The sequence below is a fragment of the Pseudophryne corroboree genome, chromosome 7 (assembly GCF_028390025.1).
Source record: "Pseudophryne corroboree isolate aPseCor3 chromosome 7, aPseCor3.hap2, whole genome shotgun sequence".
Lineage (NCBI taxonomy): Eukaryota > Metazoa > Chordata > Amphibia > Anura > Myobatrachidae > Pseudophryne > Pseudophryne corroboree.
This window is the reverse complement of record NC_086450.1, coordinates 70,609,215-70,616,551: the sequence shown is the minus strand read 5'-3', so window position 1 is coordinate 70,616,551 and position 7,337 is coordinate 70,609,215.

The following is a 7,337-nucleotide window of genomic DNA, read 5'->3' as shown; positions in this document are numbered from 1 at the left end:
ATATATTCCCCACAGTGCCAAATACACATGTCCCCACATTGCCAGATACATATATGCCCCCAGTGCCAGATACACAGTGCCAGATAGAATGGAAGAGCCGCAAGCAGCTCGAGAGCCATGGGTTGGCCACCGCGGCTCTCTTTCATTTTTATAAACATATCACCAGTTGATGCATGACTCAAAAGCCAGACCATGGTTCCTGACATCCTGGATGCCCCCTTCAGGAGGATAATGTCACTAGGCTGCCCAGGTCACCCATTTTGATCAGGAAATGGGCTGCTGCAGGGGACCACCATGAGTCTTGCCTACTTTTCCAGCATCCTGGACCCACCATGGAATCTGGAGTCTCCTGGACATTCCAGGAGAGTACGCAAGTAAGAACCAGACTCTCCTGAAATCTTTCATTTTTATAAACTCCTCTAAGATTTTACTGGTAGTCTGCATGTTTTCAGTGTGTAAACAAGACATTGTCAGTGAGACAATACTAGGAAGGAGAGATACTCAGCTGGTCCAGGCCAGTGGTATGGGTCCTGAGCAGCAAGGGGGCAGTATTTACACATTAGTGCATGTGTAACAATATAACATTACAACAAATATATGACAGTGTTCACATAGGTACAATCAGTTATATAATTTGATGTAACACATTGCAGCGTAATAAACACCTTTCAGTTCATAAATATAAAATAGGCTTACCCAACCAAGCCTAGAATATAAACACAGCTTGGGTGGAGGCACATGTAGTAATTTATTAATTTGTAATACCCTCAGAGTAAAGGGGGTTACATTCCAGAGGCACCGCTAGGATAAAAAGAATTATAATTATACTTAAAATTAGATGCAGGGGTAAAGATGGAATAATACTGTACCCCGTTATCAGTTGCAGCAAGCACACTTTAAAAAGTATAATCACGATGCGGCACTCAGGGATTGAAATACTACATCCTGATTATAATTTTTATATATATGTATATATATATATATATATATATATATACACACACACACACACACACACACACACACACACACACACACACACACACACAATCCAGAACACAGGCGGCACTCGGAGACTGATGAAACTGTGAAGAAAGACCTCTCAGGGTGTGTTTTATTTAAGTGACATTTTGGGGATGTATCCCCTTCCTTAGACAAAGAAAATAGTGCATACAAGTAGCAATAAATAGACAATAGGTGATTACAAAACTTACCCCCCTCAAGCGACCCCCCCTTTCCCCACAGTGTGGTCCATGATCCTGGCTGTGGACTTCCTCCATTGGGCACTTCCGGTCGTGGCTGGATCTGGGGACCATGGAAACAAACTGTAAACAGAGCAGTGTGATTAGAGCAAAATCTAAAACGGGGTGCAAAAAACGAAGTGAATAACATGATGGCATCTCACTCTCTGCCCAAAGTGTGCATGATAAAAATTGTTCATACATTGTAAGTAATAGTGCACTGTCCAACTTTGCAAAAGTTTACACAGATGGACAGTGTCCCTGAAAACACTACGCTGGTGACCTTAGATGTCACTAGTCTCTATACCTGTATCACTCACAAAGCAGGGCTGGAGGCAGTGAAACATTTATTTTATGGGCAATGCACAATATGTGGGACAAGATATTAAGCTATTTTTGTCTTTACCTAAATTTACCTTAAAACACAACTACTTTCTCTTTAATGGATTTTTTTTTAAACAGCTAACATGGTGTGCAATGGGTTCTGCGGTGGCACTTTCCTTCGCCAAAGGCTACATGTTGGAGGTTGAAAGGAGTTTATTTTTTTATTAAAAATCCTGGCATCACTCAGGCTATTGTTGTGTATTAAAGATACATAGACAATCTCTTGATCTTCTGGAAATATGATCTGAAGCTTCTCATTTGTTTTGATTCGGAGTAGATACCTGGGCAGCAATCTGGATATGAGATGGATATAGTGGGTTGGCCGGATATGTGGAACAACTTTAATGACTGTGTTACAAAGGCAACCAGGTAGTACAAGGTGGCCCTCACATGATAACACTTGCCCAGCAGTCTTTTAGCCTCCTGCAATGCTAGGCTTCACCTTTAGCAGCCGCCTTTCCAGGGTGAATTAGGTCCACCCCATACTCAGCTGCCTCCAGGACTTCTGGATGGACAAGGTGACTATAGGAGGCTGGGCAAGAGTAAAACACAAGTGCAGAGAGACACTCACTGAATACTACCTTGATTAAGGTGACCAATTCACAATCTGGGATAAGTAACAGAATGTATGTGAGTGCAACAATGCACAGGGTGGTATTAGCAACTGAGTATAAACTGTATGTAAATGCAACAATACATAGGATGGTATAAGCAACTAAGTACAAGCAATGAATAACTTAGCAGTGAGTTCCTTAAGGAACTTGGCAGAGCAAAGCAAGGTACCGATAACAAGATAACTTAGATGCAGGAGTCCCCTGGATCCCAGGCAAGGCAAGGTAAGGCTGGAACTGGAGCTTGTCTAAATGGACTTCCAGGCTAGGTTTCACATACACAGTCAGGAACTCAGGTGACACAGGTAATGAACTCAGGATTCTGGCAGGACAGGGTACACAGGATTCAAACTGGACTGGGTATCACAAGTAATGTAATAGCACCAACTGCACAGGTTCAAGATACCACCATAGGACAGGGACCGGACACAGGTACAAACAGGAACAAGAAGCTATATCTGGCGTCTGGTACAGGACAGGCTGGGTAATAAAGGGAGCAAGTCCCAATCAGGATATCTGGAAAAGCACAAGCCTCCTGAACACAGATTAACTGCAGCTGGAAACCCAGACACAAGCTAATGACCTAATTATCTGACAGGTGAAACTGCACAGACCACACATACAGGAGACAGGCTGCAGTTACACAGAACACAGACAGGAATGTGCCACAGCAGTGGCTCGTGACATCATTGAGATTGTCAATACACAAAATGAGTCAAACAGTCCCATTAAACTCACTTTAACAGCAAGTACAACTGAGCTTTGCTACCTGGATATCCTAATTCAACTTAAGAAAGGCAAGATCCATACCTCTCTTTATACAAAACCCACAGACCGCAGCACTGTATTACATTCCAATAGTTTTCATCCCAAGGCCACGATACGAGGCTTAGCATATTCACAGTTTTTGCGGGTTTGTAGAAACAACAGTGACCCTGATACCCAGAGAAACAACAGTGACCATGATACCCAGAGAAACAACTAAAAAAGCTCACAATATGGTGCATTGGGTACATACACAAAAATGTAATGCAGAAAAATCTAGAGTAAAAACCAAAGAGAGAGTCCCATGGGTCAACGAGTATAACACCAGTAGTACTTATACTACCAAAAAGGCTGTCACAATCCTGACTAAAATCATATCATTTGGTGACTTACCTCTGCCATCTGTCCTGTATCCTGTGTGTTTTCTGCTCACTGGGTTAAACAGCTCTCCAGTATCATGAGTTGCTGAGTTCACTGCCTGTAAGGTAAGAGTTGCTAACGAGTGGCACTTGTGTTGATTAACCTGCGTGAATGCTGAATTTAGCAAGTCTCTTCATGCTGTCCTATACTTCCGTGCCAGCATCCCCAAGTCTAGTGGTCACCAGATACAACTCCCTGTGCTCTCAGGGCCTGCGGCCATTACTGTCTATCTATGCACACACCACGCCGGAGTTCCCTCCAAAACCAGCTATGGACGTCACCATGACAGTTCTTGGTCAGCTGACCTTCCTGGGCCCAATCCGGAATCTCTTCCTTGCCATGTGAATCCCTCATCCAGTCAGCAGTGAGCAAGGGGAATAAGTTCCAAGTCCCAGCACTGGCAAGCAGTCAGTGCTTTATTGTCTCTTGGCCTGGTGTGAGCTTCAGTATCTCCTGCTGGTAAAGACTTAGTGCAATATCCATCTCCAGCACTACCTGACTCCCTGGATGATCTTAACGGGCCACTACTGCAATAACACTGCAGCATTTCCAGATTCACTGGTGTGCCATACCAGTGGCCCAGAGGGACTGTCCTGCATATCATTGCAGCATTAGTGACTTTGCTGGTTCCATCCTGCATTCTGGAAAACCTGCTGTGCTGATACAGCACCATTCAGCATTCGGAAAACTGCTGTGCTGAAACAGCATCATCCAGCATTCCGGAAAACCTGCTCTGCTGGTACCGCCCAGAATCCTGCAAACCTGCTCTGCTGGTTCCGTCCAGCCTCCTGCAAACCTGCTCTGCTGGTTCCATCCAGCCTCCTGCAAACCTGCTCTGCTGGTTCCGTCCAGCCTCCTGCAAACCTGCCCTGCTAGTTCCGTCCAGCCTCCTGCAAACCTGCTCTGCTGGTTCCATCCAGCCTCCTGCAAACTTGCTCTGCTGGTTCCGTCCAGCATCCTACAAACCTGCCCTACTGGTTCCGTCCAGCTTTCTGAACTCCTGCCTTGCTGGTTCCGTCCAACATTCTGAACTCCTGCCTTGCTGGTTCCATACAGCATTCAGAAAACCTGCAGTGCTGTTTCCGTCCAGCACTCCGAAGACATGCCTTGTTGGAAATCCAATCCCGACATCCTGAAAACCCGCCTTTGTTGGAAAGCCAATCCCGACATCCTGAAAACCCGCCTTTGTTGGAAAGCCAATCCCGACATCCTGAAAACCTGCCTTGTCGGAAAGCCAATCCCGACATCCTGTAAACCTACCTTGTCGGAAAGCCAATCCTGACATCCTGAAAACCTGCATTGTTGGAAAGCCAATTCCGACATCCTAAAAATCTGCCTTGTCGGAAAGCCAATCCCGTCATCCTGAAAACTTGCTTCGCTGGTCAAGCCAATCCCAGCATCCTGAAAACCTGCTTCGCTGGTCAAATCAATCCCAGCGTTCTGATTAACCTGCTCCTGAGCATCCATCATCCACCCAGTCGCTGGTCTCCTCATCCCGGTAACATCCAGATACAGGTGACATCCCAGCTGTCCATTGCACTGGTGATTCCATTCACCAGTGTTCCAGTACCCACAAAGCTGGTAACCTATCACTCTCCTTTCTAGACTCGTTAGCCAACCTGCCATGTCTTCATGAGTAGAAGATATCTCAAGCCTGCCCAATTTTGCCCTCAGCTCTCAAATCCAAACCCAGTATCTAGTCCTCCTAATCCAGATTCACAAATAACTACAGCCGTGACAAAGGCCAGGGATTTATGACAAATGGTTACTGCTGACCCAGACCTCAAATGCTTTGATAACTCTAAACTCATACCTAGCTATTCCCGTGGCAAGAACATGAAATATTTACTAGTTTAACTTTAAACAGATGTGACAGGTTTCAATTATAAAAAAAACACTTTTTGAGCAACAGAAATGCCTGTTACAGGTGTCTGGGGTGCACCCATGGCCAATGCTTCCATTAGGCAGCTGCCTAAGGGCGGCAGAACCTGAGGGGTGACCTGCTGAGGCTGCTTGTGAGAAAATGAAGGATGTCTCTGAAAGAGAGAGATCCTTCTTCTAGATCAGGGATTGGTGGGCATAGGAGTAGTGCTTTGTGCAGATCACTCAGCTGCTCAGGGAATCAGGCACACGTGACTCCCAGCCATAGAGATTGGCGCCAGGAAGAGAGGACACTCTTGCAGAGCTGACAGTCACTCAGACTTCCAGGTTCCCTGCAGGTGTCATGATGACCGTGCACATGCGCAGAAGCTGTACCCGGGCCGGCGCTGTCAGTTCATGAGTTACTGTTTTGCCGGTGCCAACCACCAGACAAACCTTGCCAATCAGCATCTGACCAAAGCCGCCCCCTCTGCACAGGATAGTTACCAGGCAGAGGAGGAGAAACTGAGATGAGGAGAGAATCTCCCTTCAACTATACAACACTGAACCGGCGACACAGTGCAGGTCCCCGGGTCCTGTGTCCCTCTTCCCCCTTCCCCTCTCCTGTGCCCATGTCCTGTGTCACCCCCTCCAACTCATGTCCACAGTTACTGTGTCACCCCCTCCCCCTTCGCTCATCATGCTTCAGGCAAAGTTGCTATTCCCAATCGTAGTCCATGTGGATTGTAAAGTATGAAAAAGTAAAAAAAATTAAATAAATTGTGAAAAACTTATGTCAACATTTTCATGTGTCGACCTTTGCCATGTCGACCTACTGACCGTGTCAACCTAAAGACCATGTTGACCTAAAGCATGTCAACCAATGGTAGTTGACCTAATGACTGTCGACTTAAGTGTGGTCGATCTAAAGACCAGACAACGATTTGGAGGTTACTATAAACTATTTGGAGGTTACTATAAACTATGTTATATCATAATAAATAGTGTTCTATAGCCAGCCATTATCCCCTTATTTTGTATCTAATAAGTATATGATCTATTATAGAACCAGGGCGTATTATGGGGATCATTCCAAGTTGATCGCATGGTGCAACTTTTTGCAGCCCGTGCGATCAACTAGACGCTGTCTATGGGGGAGTGTTTTTTTGCATAGCAAGGCTGCGATCGCTTGTGCAGCCCTGCTATGCAAAAAAAGTTTTGTGCAGAACTAGACCAGGGTATGAGTTGAAGGTCCCGTAATTGACGTCAGACATCCGCCCTCCAAATGCCTGGACACGCCTGCGTTCGCCGCACTACTCCCAGAAACCGGTCAGTTGACGCCCTGGAATGCCTTCCTCCTGTCAAGCTTCTTGCGATCACAGAAGTGATCACTTTCTTCGTTGGTGGCGTCGCTGCCCGGCAACGTCCGTCGCTGTGCAACAATGCGCCTGCGCAATGTGGCCGCAGCGCATGCGCTGTTCCGATCCGATCGCACGGCTGCGATGAAGCGCAGCGTGCGATCAGGTCGGACTGACCCCCTATATCCATATAATTATTTTTGCTACTTTTAACCACTAGATGGCAGTACATTCACATCTAATCAGAGTATTGCACTGTTCACAATTTACTTTTATGTTTTAGCTGTCTATCTAACAGCTTATAATGCGTTTAAGAGTCACACTATTAATATTTGTGATATTATTGCACCTATGATGAAATTTACATCACCAATGGCGTTTTTATGCACAGTGTCTGTTTTATACAAATATTTTTGTAGATTACTTACGATGTATGGAAATCATGCACATGTCGAGTATCGGCACTCAATGGTCAAAGCAGCTTCTTTCAACAAAATAATTACCATGCCAGGTTTGCAATGTTTCGGGCCTTTATTAGCCCATCGTCAGGCAGTACATATAAGAAATGTGAACATGACAAGACATACCTTATATACCATGTGTGTCTCCGCGTCTGCCAAGCCGCCGTGGGTGTCCTGGTCGATATACCGGAAGTTCGGAATTACCGCTGCTGCTGGCTTCTGCTTACCTGGCTGTCC